We start from the raw sequence: 19,979 nt of genomic DNA, 5'->3' as shown, positions 1-19,979 counted from the left end.
CAGACTGAGGACATTACCATTCAAATACATCCTTTTTCACATGATGAACAACTGCAACTCAGGCAAAATGTGCTGTCACAGAGGTGTTTTAGTTTAATTATGTTTTTGTTTTTTTATGGTGCATCTGCTATAAAGAGAACCAGAGCTGAGAGTGACAGGAATGAGAAATGAGAAAGGGAGGCTGCAGGATGGATTTGAACCAGAAATAATATGAGAACATCATATACATACTGATTATTAATAGGTAGAAGACGGGGAGGGAAACTATGAAATGGTTCATGCATATATTCTTATTCATATGTAGTTCATCATTTCAAGTGTTGTTTCATCAGCCTTTGTCATTATCGTGAGGGGGCAAAGTCTGCTCCGACCTTGTGGTGAGCTGCTGCGGTTGTTGCCAAGGGCAGTGCCTCCATCATAACCCAGCAGGTCATGGGGGGCTAGAATATCTAGGTTATGGAAATATAATCTCTTTCACCCATGATCGCTCCTACTGTATATGCAGAGGGTTGCAGCAAAAGGATAAGTACGTGTGAGTGAGAGAGTGTATGCACATGCCCAGGGGCATACTAAGTAGGTAAATGTGGATGGGGGGGCTTCCCATCTGGTGTGTGTGCATGTGTGTGTGTGTGTGTAGTCTCCCCACACCCCACGATGCCCATCTCCAGATTAAAGAGGCCAGCGCCGACTCTCTGACCCAGAATTTTTTACCCTGTTCTGTCCCACACACACTCACGGCCTCCTACTTTGCCAAATGCCCCCCCCTTCACCTCCATTTCCTTGTCAGGACAGACGGCCTCACGGGACAGAAACGGGGTGAGGTCTCCATTAGCAAGTCGGCCCCTGATGTGAGGCTGTTGCGCTACATCTGTAGACCTCCACTGAAGAAAAATGGGGGGTAAAAGCAATTGTGTCAGCTGTGGGTTTGGATGGAGGGGAGGCTTAAATTATCGGGGGTGGGTAAAAATGTATTTCGACATGGAAATGGAGTTGAGCCTGAATCTTTGGATATAATGTATGATGCAGCCAGATTGTCATCAGTGTAAAGGGGAAACTTCTAACATCTGATAATAATATTAGCATATGCAGATAGACATTCATTGCGCATGTGCTGTACGCAAATTTTTTTTGTCATTTTGACCTCAAATGTCTGCAATGACATCATTTTTAATAATACAGATCCTTCGTATCTGCACGTTCTGTCCCCCCCTCCCCCCTTATATCCATCTGCTATACCACTATCACTCCTCCAGCTCCCCACTGCTGGCCCCCGACTCACCCAGGATCCACTCTGCTGTCCCCAATACACCCACCCACCCATCCATCCATCCGCACTCAGACCTTCTCCTTAGGCACTGACCCACTGGGGGCTTTGTGTGAATCCAGGCCACACCCAGTGTAGAACACGCAGTTGTGTCTCGTTTGTCACACCACGCATCGCTGGAGGCCTCGATGTATCTCCAACCCTCCACACAAACACCGTTCAGCACCAAAGCACGGCCCGACGCTCCGTGCACAATGTGTGCTGTGTCGATGGTAATGGATCTTCTTTGACTACCGAACAATAAGATATGGTTACGTTTACAACCTGAGCAAGAAAAGAAGCCGCCCCTAGTAACAGACTGTGCGTATGCTTGTGTGATTCCCTCAATCGCCCCAGCAGCACAGAACATGCCTTTCTCCCCTCCTTTTTCAGTACCAATTATAATCATTGACAATGATGAATTTAGAATTTTGTTTTTGTTTTTTTACACTCTGGCTTTCACACAGCGTTGTCGCCCCACGCTGCAACAGCGAGGACGCTTGTTTGCAACAGAGCCGAGGACATAACAACGCAACATATGGGGCTTTATGATCCAACTGTAAGCATCCAAAATACTTTCACTTTAATGGAAAATATGCCCCATCAAGTAGGGTGTGGGAGCCAGCGTCTAAAAGCCATTAACAGCCAGGCTTCCACTGAATCCTTAATGACTGCATGTAGAAAATAATGTGTCTCGAAATTGCTCCAGTTTTTCAAATGATTGTTAATCCAGCAGCAACAACAACAAAAAATACAGCAAAAACGGTGGCCTTTGGCTTTCACTCTGTTTTCAAACGGATCACTGTTTGGGTGAGAGACAACTTTGTGTTGTTTGGGGGTCATTTGATAGCAACCTCGTGAAATCTCAAGTACTCAATTTTAATTTCCTCAAGTTGTCTGCTCCCATTATCACTGAAATTAAGCCATAATCTGTTGTATGGTGAATTGAATAAACTGTTTTGGGGATTTATTTAACAATGTACCTTATTTATGAGGTGATTGTGCCCTGTGGCAAGCCCCATTCCTCATTTCTAAAAAGATTAGGGTTCCCTAATTGATAAAATAAACAGGCCATTACAGGGTTTATTTGCTAAACCTCGCAAACTGAATTGGGTTTTTCCCCCCCCTCCCTGTCGTGCAAAATTAATCCATCTCCCCATTTTTTTAATGTAGTGCATGTAACAAGGCAAATTGTTATCAGACCACTTTCAATTATGATGTGATCTCCAGACTTGTGTGTGCTCGAAGCAGAAGCGTCTCCCCTCACTTGTGGACTGCATGTTTAAGGGGCCCTATTAAAGTTACATTATTTAGACTGACTATTGTGATGTAACTGGGGAGAAGGGGAGTGCTGCAAGAGAGATACAGGCCCGGAAATCCATTAAGGGTCAGTGGGGAGAGGAAAGTAGGAGCTGCTGCTGGGAAACAGTGGTGAAGGTGCATATAAGGGGACATGTAGCAGAGGTAGGCTGCCCTAATTGGCACTTTTGGCCATGTCGTCCCGTACCCGCTTAATTGGCGCGCCGAGAGGTCGGGGAGAATATAAGCAGGGGCTTAGGAGCGAGTGGCTCACGCCTGCAAATGTGTGGGAATCATGTGAGCGGCCTCGGGGATTGACGGCGCTCAGAGTGCATCCTTCTGAGGAGGAGATAGAGACAGCGAGACGGAACGAGTGTCAGCTCATCAGCATAGAGCATTAAACATTTACGCTGACCTACAAACGCTGACAGTCCCCCACCCTTCAGTCACTTCTCCTCCCTCTGCCTCACATCCTCTGCTCCCCTCCACACATGCACACGCTCCGGCACATCATCGCTGATTTTTTCCCCCCTGATGATAATGAGGACGCGGCACGGGGAAAATTAGGAAAGAAATGGTGATTTGGTTGGAGGATGAGGGATGGTGGGCTGTGCTCTTGTTGTCATGAAGAGGAGCTCTTTCGGTTTCGGACAAGTGGTCAACCTGACGGTATTTGTGGCTCCGTCCCTTCAATCAACCACATCTTGTGTTGAACTATGGGGATATATTTTATGACCTGCTTTTATTTTGAAGAAAAAGAAACAATCGACAAATCTGGTCATTTTTTTTGTCTCCTTTTGCCCCCTAGCAAGATTCCCCAATACAGCCCTGTCTAATAAAATGTGAATAAGTATATATCTGCAGCTGCACTGTATGCCTTCACATGTTTTAACGCCTGACGTCACGGCTCAGAGCTGAGAGACTCCATTCCGTGGAGGTGCAGCAGCCGCAGCTTTTTTACCCGTGCAGCTCTGTGGTTCTTAGGGAAAACAAATGGGAGAGATTCAGACTGTTTATCATGATCGACTGCAGATGTCTTCCTGTGGCCAGTGCACTCTAATGTGGAAATGGTTTGGGCAGTGAAAGAGAGAAGAAAAATACAACAAGGATAAAAAGGGGAAATTGGAGTCTTTCGTGGTCTGTCTCTCTTGTTCTCCTTCTTTCTCGGTCTATCAGTGGTCTGTAATAGATGTGATTGAAATTGATTTCCAGGTGAATTATTGTGTGTGCCCCTCAGTCTCTGGAGACAATAATTCCACCTACCTGTGTGACTCAGGCTGTCCTTTGCTGTCTGTCTTCCGAAAAAAGGTCCGCTCTAATTGTCCATTTCAGTATTCTGGACCGTTTCCGTGGCTCTTTCGCCTCGAGCCTTCCTGCTCAGCGTTGAGCACTACCTGTCTATTAGGGCAGCTGATTTCCTGATCGATTAGATGGAGAGTGATGTGGAGAAAGAGCAAAGCCTGAGTCACTAGAGGAAAGGAACGATTTTAAAGGGCAAGAGTGCCCAAATCATTTCTCTTTCTTTAGATTGGCAGCAGTCTCGAGCCTTCCATCTACAAATCATCAACCTTGCTAATCCCCCCGTCAAGTCTTATCCTTCTGGGTAAATGCCAACATGATTTTTTTGTGAGTTTTAGGAGGAAAACTGCCACAAGAAGATACACATTGGCCATCCCTGTGAATGGTGCTTTATCCTTTAGCCTCTGTCTCTGTTTTCCTGGGTCTACTTTAGTCCTTTGGGGTCATTCGCTCTGTTTCCTCCTTATGGAGCCAAAGTACAAGGCTAAAAGGCTATTGTGCTTTATAAACAATAGAGGAAGGGCTGGTCGATGAGTCAACATTATTGCCCTGAGGATATGGGACTGGCCAAAGATAAACTCTGCTGAAGGGATGATCAAGCTTACTCTAAGTTATGTCCTGCACCATCAGCCATTTGGGCTTTGAAGCCAAAGCCTGATGTGAGCCAAGGTCAGACATTTTCTGGATGTGTTTTATCGGAAACATCTCAGTACATTTCATTGTATTAGTATATAATACATAACGTGTTTTATAAGCTTTTAAACTTGTACCCTCTTTAAGCCAATGTTCAAAACAACAACGTATATTATCATAAACATGATTTAGTCCCTAGACAATTCCAGTCTGAACTGCTTGTATTTCCTGCTAAATCTGCACACGATCCCCCGCAGATCGTCGTCTCAGGGTGTTTTTCTTGCCACATAAGCCTCGGATCATTTTTAATACTTCAACCTTGACAACAAACAGTTGAGGTACAAAAGGTGAAAAAAGGCTGGAATAAGGGTCAGAACAATACCAGGCAACTATTAGGCTGACAAAAGAGAATAAATCCACCTCAGACCAACAACAAATGCTGCTATGTTAAGAAAAGAAAGAATAAGGAGAGAAAAGGCAAACACACAGACATATCATATACATACATACATTGAACAGGTGCTGTATATGATAGGAAATTAATAAACGGGACAGATGAAGCAATCAACCATCGAAGAAGAACACATTTCCAGAATGTCTGGGTGCAATCGCATAATCGAGCGGTTGGGGTACTTTTTCCTGGAAGCAAATAGGTGTGAAACACAAGATATGAAAATGTTAAAGTTTTTGTCTATGTATAGGAATTGGAACTACATTTCAGAAAGATGCCGTTGCAAATGTCCAATCTGCGGAACTAAATGATGCCCCCAGATTGCGCTCCCATAATGGCTTCAGAAACATAAAGCGAGTATAGCAGAGGAGCATAAAATCATTCCTTTTGAGAGATTCGGCAGAAACCACGGCGTTCTCCAATTCTGACAAATCCTGTTCAGGAATAATGAAATCAGTTCTGATTTGCCCAAACGCTCTAAAGAGGCCTGTGAAATCTGATAGGCCCTTGGAAATCCACTACATCTTACCAATATTCCTAATCTTTACTGGAAGATCAGGATTTATTGCCTTGGGAGGAATAAAGGAAGTAACACAGGGAATATTTAGATATATTCTCAAATCCCCTCCAAGCCAGTATAATTACATTATTGATAAAGGAATTCATCTGATCTATATTGGTGATAAATGGGAGGGATTTCAGTCTTCTCGGATAACACGCCTACTCACATATCAGTTTGAGTTGCGCACATCAGTAGTTTAGTAGTAGATTAAACTATGTAAGCATCCCAATGTCGTTGCCTATGACGTCACCCATTGGTTTGTGAACTTGGTCTTTTGAAACCAGAAGTAACCATTTTTGGTGGTGCCAGCCGTCAGTCGCATGGTATCTATGCTCTATCGTCTAAATGAGAACATCATTTACTAAATGAACATCATGAAGTATTCAAGAATACTTGAAACTAGAGATTAAGACCATAAACTCTTCAGGAAAATGTTTATTGATGATCTACATCAAGTGAAAAGTAGAGTCATTTTCTCATAGACTTCTATAGAAGCATTTTTGCAGTGCCCTCTGCTGGTCATTGAGAGAATACAAGTTTCAGGCACTTCCGCATTGGCTTATATACAGTATACCGTCTATGATTGAGCGGCGATAATTATTTTTACCTTTGTTAAGTGAGAAGTAGCACCTGGATATCTCCGTATCAAGTTTGGTCTTTGCAGCCACCAATATTGTCCCTATAAAATTAGGGTTTTGGGTTATGTATTTGTTCTAAACTAATAAAAACCTCTTTTTCAAGACTTTTCCTCTTTCTCTCTGCTTCATTCTCTGGATTACGAGAAGATAAGAGTTTTATTTTAATATGCTACATGGTAGTAGAGTTTTTTTTTGTATTTTGTGAATATAATTTGTCAGTGCTAACAAACAACAAGTCCGTTTTTAGTCTTGATTAATTCATTATCGTCATTCATTATTCATCAGTGGCCTATAAAATGTCAGAAAATATTGAAAAATGTCCATCAAAAATAACCAGAGGCTCTACCGATGTAAGTAGATGCAGAAGATCTTGTAGAAGGGAACACCTTTCCACATAATGCGCATGCATCCAGTTTATTCATCTTGCCACCTGTATGTTTGGACGTAACCTCAGGACACGTGTTGGTTAGCTGGTGATTTGGCACTAAGACTCTGAGCCGGAGCTCATCCAACAGCGTCTCATTTACTGGACGTCCTCGTCCAGATGTTGGTGCTGGTTGGCCAGGCCAGCAGGCTGTCTTACGTGAGCATGAGGAGCTCCCCTGGGGGCTATCGCACCAGAACCCCCCCCCCCCCAATCTCAGCTATGGAGAAGCCAAGAAGCCTGACACAAATTCTCAGACCTGCCAGTGTAGCGTGCAGCACACCCCACTCATGCACACGTCAACCCGTACACACACACTCACACACTCACACACACACACACACACCACTCTCCTCTGCCGACAGCCGGGTCCTGAGGGTTACGCTGCTCAATTTCTCTCCCTCTCTTGTTCTTGCTCTATCTTGGCAGGAGCTGCTCGCACCTATCCCATTAGCCATTACCCTCTCGCTGCCTCACCCACACTTACTCTCACCCTTTTCTACTCCGCGCTACCATTCTGGCTCCCCCTCTTTTTTGCTGCCTCTCTCTGTCCATTTACTTTTGTTCCTGACTGCACCTCAATCTTTTAAGTATCTCCCTCTCTTCTCACACCTCTCTCTCAGAGCCCCCCCCCCCCCAGTGTGTACACTTCTCCATTCCTCCTCTTCTGGCTCCCCCCCAATCTCTCCCCTTCTCTCCGTCTACCACTCTGCTCTTTCAACTCTGCACTAATTTGCCTCCTCCTGTTCTGAGCTCGGCCGTGTCTCAAGCTCCTTTTCCCCTGAGATGCGATTGCCTGCAGTTTGTGTGTGTGTGTGTGTGTGTGTGTGTGTGTGTGTGTGTGTGTGTGAGTGTGTGTAGAAGTTTAATTTGTTCCACTTGTGTGTATGTGTGTTTGAGGAAAAGACAGGAAGTGGGAATTCATAGAGTTTGAGTTCAGTTTTGTTCTGTATGTGTGAGTGTGTGTGTGTGTGTGTGTGTGTGTGTGTGTGTGTGTGTGTGTGCGTGTGTGTGTGTACCTTCAACCCCCCTCCCTGGTTCTAATGAAACAGACTGCATTAGCAGAGCATGGGTGCCAAGGGATCTTGGTAGAAAGAAAGCCACAGGTTTAAACCCCCCAACCACTCACCGACCAAACCGCCCACACAAATGCACACACACACACACACACACACACACACACACACACACACACACACTGCGCTACCACCTCCCTCAGGGCAACTCACCAGCTAGCAAATCATTTATCACACAGTAATGGCTCCGATGATCTGTCTCTCTCTCTCTCTCTCTCTCTCTCTCTCTCTCTCTCCACTTAAGGGGTTTGCCATTTTCAATCACAGACCTGCTACAACCCCCCCCCCCACCGCACACGTATATGTAGATTCCCAGGGTGATGTGTGCACATGTTGAAAACATGTTAAAGCGGTTCAGGGCACAATTCTTACAACAACCAAAAAAAATACACCTGCTTTGTAAAATTCTCAAATTTACCCAAAGGTAAAGAATATTTCCCAACCAGAACGTTCAAAACTCATAATTAACACATAATATCCTATTTGTTTGAATCTGTTTTTTCTGATCGAACATATATTTTACCAAAATGTTAAAATTTAAGTTTTGTTTTACAATTTTTTGACCTATTATGTAGTATATGAATTAATCAATCAAAAATAAATCAACATATTAGTACATAACGCAAATTATCATTGGTTGCAGCCTTTTGAAATGCAAAATCATAGTCATTAGTTTTAACAAAACATTTTAATACACATAGGTGAGTGTTTACCTATTTTCCTGACACAGTAATGAATCTTTCTGACGGCTTTTTCATTCAGTATTTCAAATAATTGATGTTTGTTCAATCATTCCGAGAGGAATCCAGAGTTGCAGGGGATTGATTGATGTTTTTTTGAGTGCTGAGAATAAAAGTGGTCCTTTCCAGCGACGGTAAACACAAAGTGCTGCGTGCAGGTTCTTAATCCTCAAAAATTCAAAACAGTTTTATCTCTCTGACATTTTGGGGGTCCCGGTTTGTAATAATTGCACAGAGCTTCTCAAATTCTCATGAATATAAATGCATTGTGAATGAACTCAAAGTTCCCCAGCCTGTGTGCCTAAAATTCTCTTTTTGAGGTCTTCAGACTGTATTGTATTTCTCATGAGGGATGAGCCCAGACAGGCAGAGCGACTCTTCCTTGAGACTACATATATTTTCATTTTAATGTTCATTCCTAGTGGTAAAAATGGACTTGGTTCTCATTCTAACTGGATTTGAAAAAAATGTTGAGTTGAACTTGATGAAACTTGCCTGGATCTGCACAGCTGTTTGCTTGCTCTGGTATAAATTGCCAGTAACACCAGTATGACAGGGTGCTGTGGCCCTGTGTGTCTCCACCATTAGGGAATGATGGCATAGCTCTCAGGACAGCCAATCAGGGGAGTTATTGAGCGCCGGGGTCATTCGTTGCTGTGGAGAGGCAAGACATATGATCTGGCCACGTGTCCCTGGGGAGTCACCGGGCCCTGCAAGGGCTCTTAAGGGTCAAATTGCAAAGATCTGGATTAGATCAAGAGATGTGGTGTGTGGGGAGGGGAGAAGGGGAGGAATGGGTTGGGGGAAACCTGAGCGGACGACTGGGACTCCAGGGTGGAGGAACGGAGACAGAGAAAGAGACACGATATTGAGAAATGGATACCCCCCCCCCCTGATTTGGATGCAGGTGGCGTCCTGGCCTGGCCCATGCTACACACCAGTGTGGAAATTGCCAGTGTGTTATCATTCAGGAAATGTAGTGGCATGTGGAGAAATGAAAAGGAGAGGTAAAACTGGCGTAATGCAAATGGCTCGCAGGTGTTGGAATGGAAATGAATGGCAGATGAGGTTTTTTTTATTTTTTTTTTGCTCGCCTTATAGAAATACACTGACAGAAGTGACCCAGATTGTCTCAAGCTCTGAATCGCTGCGAGTGAAGCCTCGTCTCTTTTCTCTCCTTCTTCCTCTCGCTTTTATTCTCTTACTGTATCTCAATCTCTTATCCGTCGCTTCCCCCCCCCTCTGGAACGGTTTTCAAAATGAAATCTAACAAATCAACATGCTTGAAACTGCGCCGCGGTGTTTTTCAGCATACGAGGCGTTACCGTGGCGACGGGGCAATAATTCATCCCCCTCGCTGTCTCGTGCAGATCGTGTTGCATGAATCTGGCATGCCATGTGAGACCTGTGATATCAGCCATGCTCTCTGTACCTGCGCTAGAAGACCGCTGCAACAGCCCGGGACTTTAACATGTGCTGCAGAGGGATTAGTGGTCTATTTTCTAGTGTCTGGTGTGAAAGGTGCTGGGTACGAATGGTAGGTGGGTGATTGACAATGTGAGAACCAGCTACCGTCCGTGTGTTGATTCTGCAGAGATGCCAAGCCTCCCTGTAACACCTGTGCCTTATTGCTGGTCTGATCGAGCACTTTTTTATTTTATTTTTTTTTGGGGGGGGGGGTGCGGGGGAAATATTCAATTTTCCGCCACGTTGTTGCGCCACGTTGTTGCGCCACGTTGTTGCGCCACGTTGCTTTTCTCAAGGATAAAAGCCACTGTGCTTTGACCCTTTGTCCAGACTTTGTTGTTTACCCCGCAGATTAATATGCGGCTCAGGACGCTGCGGGTGCCGCCAGCTTCTAAATGTCTCCTTCGGTCAGTCGGCATGATTTTCTCTGCTGTTGTTCCTCTTCATTTACCTCGTTTATCACTTTGTTACCCAGATGAATAATGGATGAAGCCGCTTGTTGCCTCGGCGACACGCCGGGCTCATCATTGTCATGCGTTTGTTCGCAGAAACCCACCATGTCCACTGACCTCCTTCCTCTTCCGCTCCCTCCCCGAATCCTCCCCCAACACTTGAGGATGACAGACGAGTTGACACATCGGCACATAGCGCCCCTGCTGTGATTGCGTCTTGGCTGTTCTGCACAAGCTGATGAAGATGAAGGGGGAGGACCATGATCGAAGGACATGTACACATACACACACACAAACCGCTCTTGTCCAGGGGTCCAGACAAGTGCATATTTTCCCTCTTTATTGATCTACTCTAGTCAATCCATCCATCCATTCTTAATAACCGGCTTATACATACTCAAGGGCACATGGGAGAAAAGCAAGGAAACGCATTTACCTCCTCCATTGCCAAGCTCACACGCTCACAGACAATCATCTTATACCAGTGGGGATCTGTGAGTCTCTGGCAAACCAGAACTTTAGCTAACTTGAGCAGCCAGATGAAATCCTGTCAGTATGAACTGAATCTGGATGGTTCAGAGATACAAATCCTCGACCTTCCTGGTAAGAGCAGAAAAAAAGATAGAACATTCCTAGATAAGCTTGCATGTTTTTATAGTGCATTCACGAAGAAAAGAAGCAATTTTTTTTTCGCGCATTGATATTACATACTAAGTCAATGCAAAGACAAAGATAGACGCAGATTTCGTGTCACTCACTCCAGCGAATATGGCTTCTTTCGCGGCCTCTTTCGCTTCACCCGCTCTTGTTGAAATATTTGAAATCGAGCGAAAGATTTGGGTGATGAGAATGCCAATCGACCAACTCAAGAAAAAGGCTTTATAACAATTTGAATTATTGTTATGTTTTGTATACCTTGATGCCAATCACACGGAAGATGGAGGTTTTTTTTTCTGACCAGCATCAGAGAGAATGATCCTTTATTGATCCCTGTAGAGAAATTCCGTTGTCTCCCTAGAGATGGAGGTCAGATGTCGGGCTCAGCCACAGGACAGCGCACGGAGGCTGGATGGAATTGCTCAAGGACACTTAAGCTGACAGGGTGTTTGACAAAACAGGAGTTTGAAGCTGGCTTTTCCAGCTAATCACTGTGTTGGTGAGTGGGACTTCTTAGCTGCGAGGCATTGAAAGGGAGGTCATGCAACCTCAGTAAGTCCTTTAAACTGGCTCTTGTAGAAATATCTCTGCAGCTACTTGACGGTCCTTTTGTTTTCTGATCCTAAAGAATTATAAAAACATCAATCAAACACCTGATTTTCACCCCCTTCAGTCCATTTATTTCAGGCCCTCAGCACCTTGTAGCATTTGATGGCAGATATGTGTCCGTGTGTCTCCGTATTTTCCCCTTACGAGTGCATGGACGGCGTGTGCTTCACTTCTCTTGTAAACACGAGGCTGTTGAAGAGTCTCAGAGTGTTGTGTGGCCGGAGATGAGGCAGCTGAGGCCTCGTGGCTGACAGCCGGTCTTAAGGTTACAGGAGGGTATATCGCTGTCCGTCAGCCAGCTGAGGAGTCTGACAGCGGTTCTCTCTCCTGGCTTTAGCTTCCATTTAACTGCAGACCACCTATGACAGCACTGACCCTGCTAACCCCACAGTATAGCAAAACCCACCAATAGCAGGAGCATCCAGTTTACTTCCCTTGCTCATGATAACTTCAGGGTGGTTTGACCGTTAACCGTTGTTTATTTCACATCAACGAACTTGCTGCCCATCGAGGCTGTCTGCTTTGAAAATGCGTCTGTGTGCTGGCTGTTGTACGGGTCATGGACAAACTCTGTATTCCGTCATTAAGTTTATTGATTAACTGACGTGACGTTGAGCACTGATTTAAATGCTTTGCTGGTTTACACCTAAAAAAAATCTGTCACCAGTGCAATTTGTCTCCGGGTTGGATTCATGTGCATCAGTCGCTTGTCATTCAAACCTGCCTGCTAATAGTCAGTGTGCTCACCTGCATTTTGGTGTATCAGAATGAAAACATTTTAATACCTGGTGCTAAGAGGGTCATTCATTTCCCTGACCATGATTTCAGCCAGAAAGGGGCTATTTCATCACTGTGGCGCCATTTTTTCATTATCCAGCACACAGCCTTGTCTGACTGCGCTCCTATCAAAAGGAATTGGAATAGCACAGAAGCTGTCTTGTTTGAGAGTATAACTTGAGCACATGCCGTCTGATTAGGCATATAAATAATTTATGGCTTTTTTTCAGTTACGGGCTGCGTCTCAACAAGGAGGTATTGCTCGGCAATTAATATTCCCTCTCTGCCCTCTATCTGAGAAGATCCAGCTCAATGTGCAGCCAGCAGCCCAGTGATGGGCTGAAGAGAAAAGAACAGTAAAGTGGAAAGGGGCAGAGTGAGTTCATTACTGTGAAAGCAAGTGACAGGGTCCCAGTGTGTGCTTGTCACTGTCAGCTTTAATGCCAGAACGTCAGTTAATTTGGCTTGTGTACAGTATGTATGTGTATTTATATCAGGTGACGCACGTTGATCTGTCATGCAATAGTTAAACCAATGTAAAGCAGTACTTATTTTCAGAGAATGCAGGATTCTTGATGAAGAACACCAGGGATTCACTGTACACTTCACACATCCCTTTGATGGAGCTGGAATCTAAAATAGAACATTTCTGGTTCAAGTCAGTGCGCTTAATGACAATGTTGTGCCTCAGATACGCTGCTCATTAAATAACCGGAACCTTTTTTCTGCGAGAAATGTTGAAGCATTTGTTACTTGCTGTCTTGGCACCGTTCCTCATTTGTTGAAAGCGTCATATTCCCATGGCTTTCGCAACTGTTAGCTTTTGAAATGACTCTTCCCTGCATCTTTGGCTCATGTGTTAACTTACTGAATGGTGATATTCAGTGCTCCCACACACTCCTCCCAGTACTGCTCACACTAAATCCCCTCACATATATGTCGGGCTGGGTCTCATTTGGAATACGGTGGTTGATGGTTGTACCATCACTGTGTGAGTGTAAATTAACATGGACGTGAAAAAGACAGTAGTGTTTATATCTGTGTGAGTAGCGCAAGACACAAACTAGCTGTCTAAAGTTTACCAGTTCATGAAGAAATATGTGATCAAAGAATATGTAACTAGAATGTCACTCATTAGAGCGCATGCCTCCGCCAAGGCCCCTTATGAAACCACATTTAAACCCGCTGGATCCGTATGGTCATGTAGATCTGCAACATATTTCTCACACACACACACACACACACACACACACACACACACACACACACACACACACTCACAGATATGTGTTCCCTAAATAAGAGAGATTTTTCCATCAAGATCCATGCATTATTCCCTGGGAAATTGGTGAAAATATCAAAAAAATGCCAATCACGCAATGTTAAAGAAAACAAATCCTGGATCCAACCCTTTGAACAATCTGACAAGCGCTGCCAACTTTCCGTATCTGATACAGTGCTCATCTACATTTACCTGTCCTCTGTCCGTACCAGTTCAAGGTAAGCTACTGTTGGGACTTTGCCACATCGCAAAGGACTCATGATGACTGGTCATCACAGGTCCCCCACCGCTCTCTCCACTTGATGGGGCCAGTGTGACTTGGCCAGTTCCCTGTGACAGATGGCCGACTTGGCCAGAGACTGACATCTGCATCATCCTTCAGCTTCATTAGCCCTGCCTCTCTTGTCAGAGCCAGCAACTCTGCCTATGATTCCCTGCTCCCAGCTTTCCCGTGCTGCTGCCACAATCGGCTGCATATGCCAGCCGCATGGATATGTGTCGTTCTGCACTGTCTCTACCCACCGCAGCCGAGCTGCCAGTCTGCTCTCTTTCTCCTCTTCCCACCTCTTCTTTCTCTGTTGCACTACTTTTTTTTTTGCCATTTCGTTGTCTGTCTCTCATTATTTCCCTGCCTGTGCCTGTCCGTTGGAATCATTTCTTACATGGCTGTTGAGGGAACATTGTCACCTTCACCAAGGAGGAGGTTATTTGATTGGTTCGGTTTGTTTGTTTGTTTGCTTGTGAGCAGGATTACTCAAAAAGTAATAATAAAAAAAAAAAAATCAAAGATGTAGGATACGACTTTTGGAGGGATCAAGATCTGGATCCAGGAGTCTTTTGAAGGATTCTTCACCATTGCGAGACAGGGCAAAACTCGACATCATATCTTCACGGACAAAAAAAGTATGAAGGTCGAAAGGAGAATGGAATGCATATTTTTGGTGAAACAGCATAAAGGTTTGGGATTGCTCAGCCTTGGCCGAGGTCAACGCTCTCAGAGAGCTCTTGTTGGTGCTTAATAAGTAAGTCGTGAATAACAGGGCAAGGCAGTGGAGTAGGAAGGATATTACATCCTGTAATCATCATCGTCGTGGGTGTTGATGTTCAGGATGGGCTGGCTAGAAAATCAGAGCTCGCTGACGACAAGTTGCTCCATCACAAATGGGTTCCTTTTCATTTAGTGGAAAGGGAAGGAGGAGGAGGGTCCTCGGGCCGTAGGCTTCAAAACATCCACCCTGAGGCTATGGCTCCGGATGAGCCACGAGGCAAGGAATACAATGCTCAGCGGCGGACAAGTCGTGGACGAGGCCCCAGGCTAAGAACTGGCTTGGTGTGGGCTGTAAAAGCAGGTCGTGGCAGTGTGGGGAGGAGCGGTAGGAAAAGGCCAGCGTGGCCTGGTGGGTCACATTAACCGTCAGCTCCTCTGCCGATGGCTAATCAGCTGGTCGGTCAAACAATGGCACAGTGCTCCGGTCACATTAACCACCGATGCACTTTAGTGCTGTGACCCATGGTTTTTGTGCACATTCACGTTCACCTGTGGGCGGCATTTTACTGCTTAAAGCGTCATAGCGTAACAAATTTGACACCAAATGCTGGCCGATGTGTCACATTGTGAGTCACTTTGTGTGGAGCCCACCTAGTGTGGGCTCTCTCTCAGTCATGTGCTGCACAATCGTCATACACTGAGTCAGCAATAGTGTCATGGAAGCAGACATTCAAACAACACCATCTTTACTATGTGAATATTCAGCTCCTCCAACATATCATGTGGGAAATCATTGAGTCATGTCAGATCACATTTTATCAGGGCTTTGCTACTGGTTTTGTCTTTGACCTTCAACAATATTAAAATACTCCAAACCTGTTTGGGTGAAATGGGATTTTTTTGAATACACAGTGGCCTGTTTTGACCTTTTTTAACACCTATATTACAGGGTTAGGAGCCAGATCCAATATATTTCTATTGGAATCCTCCTGTTAACTGATAAATAGATGTTAAAACAATTAGTGGGGAAACATAATGAAGTAGAACATAACATTCTGCAAAAGGCAAACGGGCTCCGGTAATGGTCTGATGAGTACGAACATAAGGTGAATCATATGCTATGGCCTTGTGAAACAGCAGATCTCAACCCAAATGAGCACTAATGGAATGGATGTTTCTGGCCGTGTTCACACAGACAGGCCAGTGTGCTATTGTACAAATGAGTTGTGCTCAAAAACTAAAGGGAATGCAATGTAATGTTTCGCAAAGTAATGAAGTACCACGCATGTTACATGGCAATGTAAAAGTTTAACGCTGGGCACCTTAACGCAGTGCAACGTAGTGCAACGTAGTGCAGTGCAACGTAGCGCAGTGCAACATAATGCAACTTAGTGCAGTGCAACGTAGCGCAGTGCAACATAATGCAATGTAAGGCAGTGAAATGCATTGCAATGCAACGTAACAACATGTGATCCAGTGAGGTGCTGTAAAGGCTTATTGGTGTCTTCCATTCGTAGCGGCCCTCTGGAGTTGAACTGCAATGTCAGTTTGTAGATCGTGAGACAATTATTAAACATCTAAAAGAAAATCATCGATTTACTGCTGTGTATGTAATGTAAAGTTGCCATGATACTACCATTCAGAGAAGCATCGTGTCTGTGTCCCTCATCATCATCGTCTGTCCTTGTACCACCCACTCTCCTCTCTTAAATCCCAGTTCAGCAGAGGTTAATGCTGTTAGCCATGCACAGCTGTGAGATGCCTTGGCCTTGTCGTTGCTGGGTGACTGCTGCTCAGTTCGGAGGCCTCATGACTGCAAAGTCTGTGAATCCGCTGGACGGTTCGGGAATGTCTGACGTATGACAATTGGATTTAATATCTAAGCAAGGCAATAAGCCCACCTGGTAGCATCTCTGGGCGAATTCCACGTGGCCTTACGATACTTTTGTGGCCCTAAGAAAACTCGTTCATGTTGTTTTGGGGCGAACAGTGCCATGTAAAAGAAACATACCAGAAAATACTAGTCAGTTGCTCCTGATGGGGCTTTGAGATGCTACTGGCTGAAACAACAGTCTTTGCAGGAAATTTGGAACATTTTAACATATTGTTTTCATCAGCATCATTATTAAAACCCCCAGATACAATTGACAGCAGGGAAGGATGATCTCTAATGCCATAAGCGAAGAATAGCTTTCCTTTTGATAGCCCCTGCTTTGAAAAATGCACGGAATTCTACTCTAATGGGGTGTTAGTATATTCATCAAAAGATGACACACCTAAATGTACAAAGCTCTTGTTTGCAGTAAGTGTCAGGTCCCTACACAGTTTTTCCTAAACAGATGAAAAATTCTCAATACTAAGAACCCAGTATTCTTGTATTAGCTTAGTATTTCATGATCAAGATAAGTTCTCTGTCAGTCAGCGACCTTACAAAATGGTCTCAAAGTCCGAAAGAGAACCAATAAAACTAAGCCCGTATTGTCAATAAACAGGTTATGTATTTATTTAATCAATTCTTTTCCAGAAACTGAAGTTTTTCTGAAAAATTCTTTACAATCTCGGACAAATTACTCAACAACTATAAAACATTTTTAGTTGTTTACCCTAACCCTTACCCAAATTAATCAGCACCACAGTTAAAAAATGTCTTTCGAGCATTGGTACAATGAATTGGTCAAATGGAAAATACTCATACATTTTCATTTCCTGCTCCTTGTGTCAGAGCACTGACCCGAGTCGGATCAAGTGTTTCTAAATAAAATACAGTGTTGACTAGATATTATTAATAGCTGCAAAAAATATTAAATGTGGGACCTGACCCATGACCATGCAGTTGTACAGCCTGAATGTAGTTTGTGTGAAATTTGTTAAGATGATACAAAATATTAGATCTTTCTTTCTTTCATGTTGGTCCATGTTCTTTTGTAAGTAAGTCTCGGTGGTTGTGCCTCTTTTTCACACAATTTCACAACATTTTTCCATTTGGAAGATCAATTAGATCAATGCTTGTCAATCCAGAATGCTCGGGATGCACACTGGGATGCACACGCAAGCACGCACACACACACACACACAAACACACACACACACACACACACACACATACACACACACACACACACACACACACACACACCCGGCAGGCACTTTGATTGAAGCATAACTATCAATCAGTTATTGAACGTGACACATTTCTCACCCTCCGCTTAAAGAATAGCACACACACTTGCGTATGCACGCACACACACACACACACACACACACACACACACACACACACACACACACACACACACACCTCACACATCATCTTTTACACCTGACATGCCATTAAACAATAGATCAGCTCCTTTGACTCTTAAATTGCCATTTCAAAGCTTTCAGAGAGAGATGTTAACCTTGTGTGATACTTGTGGCATTAAAAATTAATCAAAGCAGCTCAGCTTTGATGTCAACGGAGGATTTTATTTGGGTTGAGGCAACAGAGCGGAGTGCCAGGCGGACTCCCTCTCGCCCTCTGCTGGGGGAATTTCTCATTTCAGTCGTGGTAACAACCTGTCATGTGGTGTTATGCACTTATCCGTATTGCAATGGCTTTTACTCCTTGCTGCAACTGAAATTCCCACTTCCTGAGACAATTGGCGTGATGATGAAGACAGTTATGGATAAAAGTGATAAGGTGGGGGACAAAAGAGCGGCAACAAATAAGACGGCAGCTGCTTCCTTTTGCCTTTCAGTCAGTCCATCAATCAGGTTTTGTTATGTAATGCGAGAGCTGATGAGGACTGTCTAGGGTGTCGAGTCTGGAAAGGTTGGAGAGCCGGGGAGGCACCCGGTGGTGGTGCTGATGATGAGGGGGTGAACTCTTGACCCTCAGCAGGCAGTCTGAAAACCCGGGCCCCCTCGCATTAGAGTCTCCCCAATAGAGAGCAGTTTAGGTCTGGGAATGAACACTCTGTCTAAAGAGATAAACGACTTTGGGGGGAAGGCAAGATCACCTACCTGCGTGCGTGCGAGTGTGTGAGAATAGTGTGTCCAAGTCCCACAGTAAACTTGTTGGCTCAAAACAGATAGAGACCATAAGACAGAAGAAGCCATTTTGGTGTGTGTGTGTGTGTGTGTCTGTGTGCTAGTTTCTGACAAAAGGCAAGTGTGTGCGCATTCATGAAAGTCTTCTGTGCATGCAGCCACTGTGTGCATCACCGTATGCGTGTGCCCACCCTTGTGTAAAGCTAAGAGTGGGGGGAGTGAACGGCGGAGATGGAGATGGAAGCACAGATAGAGAGAGAGCAAAAAAAAACCCAAACATAAATAATTGATGATGGATTCCGCTTTGCATCTGCCGCCTGCTGCTGTTGAGTTTGTTCAAAGTAGATATTGATGCAGTGTCTTGCTAGAACACGCCGTCACCGCCCCTCTGTTTTGACCTCATTAGCTCATTAGGAGAGCAATAATGCATCGTGTTTAAAAGGGGCAAAAATATGACATGCTATGAATGTGTTAATGCTTCCACCTCAAATCATGTGCCAGATCTGCTGAATATTCATTTTTGTTTCATTATTTAGCACAGGGGGAAAAACAAGAAATAAATCTATTCCTAGTTGTCATGAAAGCAAGTCAGAAAAAAAAGCATCCAAATGAGATTGTTAATTAATTGGAAATTGGCTTGTTAGTGTGGAACGCATATGGAGTTTCTTACGCTTATTTCTACACTGGCTGCACATATCGGTAAAAAAAAACCAACCAAGCGAGTGTTTGTTGGGGTTTGGAGAGAGAGATTCAATTTTGTGATTGACTTTAATGTTTTTTTTTTTAAGTTTTGCTCTCTTCCCTCCTCCTCATGCCTATTTTTCTTTCGGTAGGCCTCATTAAATCTTTGTGGAAATTCTCCAGCTCTTGTGGAGGAGTCTTTCTTTTGATTAGGCTATAAACAAATGGGGGAGTTGGTTGACATCTCCCAAGACCGTGGCTCTCTTTTGTTTTGCTGCTGCACTGTTGCTGCCCCCCCCCCCCCCCCCCCCACCCCCCTGCCCTGACAGGACTTGAGCACTATTCCCCAAAGCCTTTATTCTTGCTGTTTTTTTTTCTTGCTGTTCCCTCACGCAGCTCCAACCCCTCCTCCACTCTGCCATTGTTAAAGGCAGCCCCTCATCCACTCCCCCCTCCTCTCTCTCTCTCTCTCTCTCTCTCTCTCTCTCTCTCTCGTACTATCTCTCTCTCGCTCTCTCATTATGCGCTCATCCGTTCCGCTGGATGAGAGCTGTGCGAGGAGACGAGAAGAGTGTTTGGGAAAACCAGGGACACGCCGCTGCTTTTTGCTCC

At 44.5% G+C, this 19,979-nt stretch overlaps 1 protein-coding gene across 4 annotated transcripts in view; it reads left to right on the top strand.

The window, feature by feature from the left end:
- Positions 1–19,979, top strand: part of agrn (agrin) — a 231,228-nt gene that overhangs the window by 65,763 nt on the left and 145,486 nt on the right. The gene's annotated exons all lie outside the window — the stretch shown is intronic.

Source organism: Scophthalmus maximus, chromosome 3, assembly GCF_022379125.1.
Source record: "Scophthalmus maximus strain ysfricsl-2021 chromosome 3, ASM2237912v1, whole genome shotgun sequence".
NCBI lineage: Eukaryota > Metazoa > Chordata > Actinopteri > Pleuronectiformes > Scophthalmidae > Scophthalmus > Scophthalmus maximus.
This window is presented reverse-complemented; position numbering and strand designations above follow the sequence as displayed.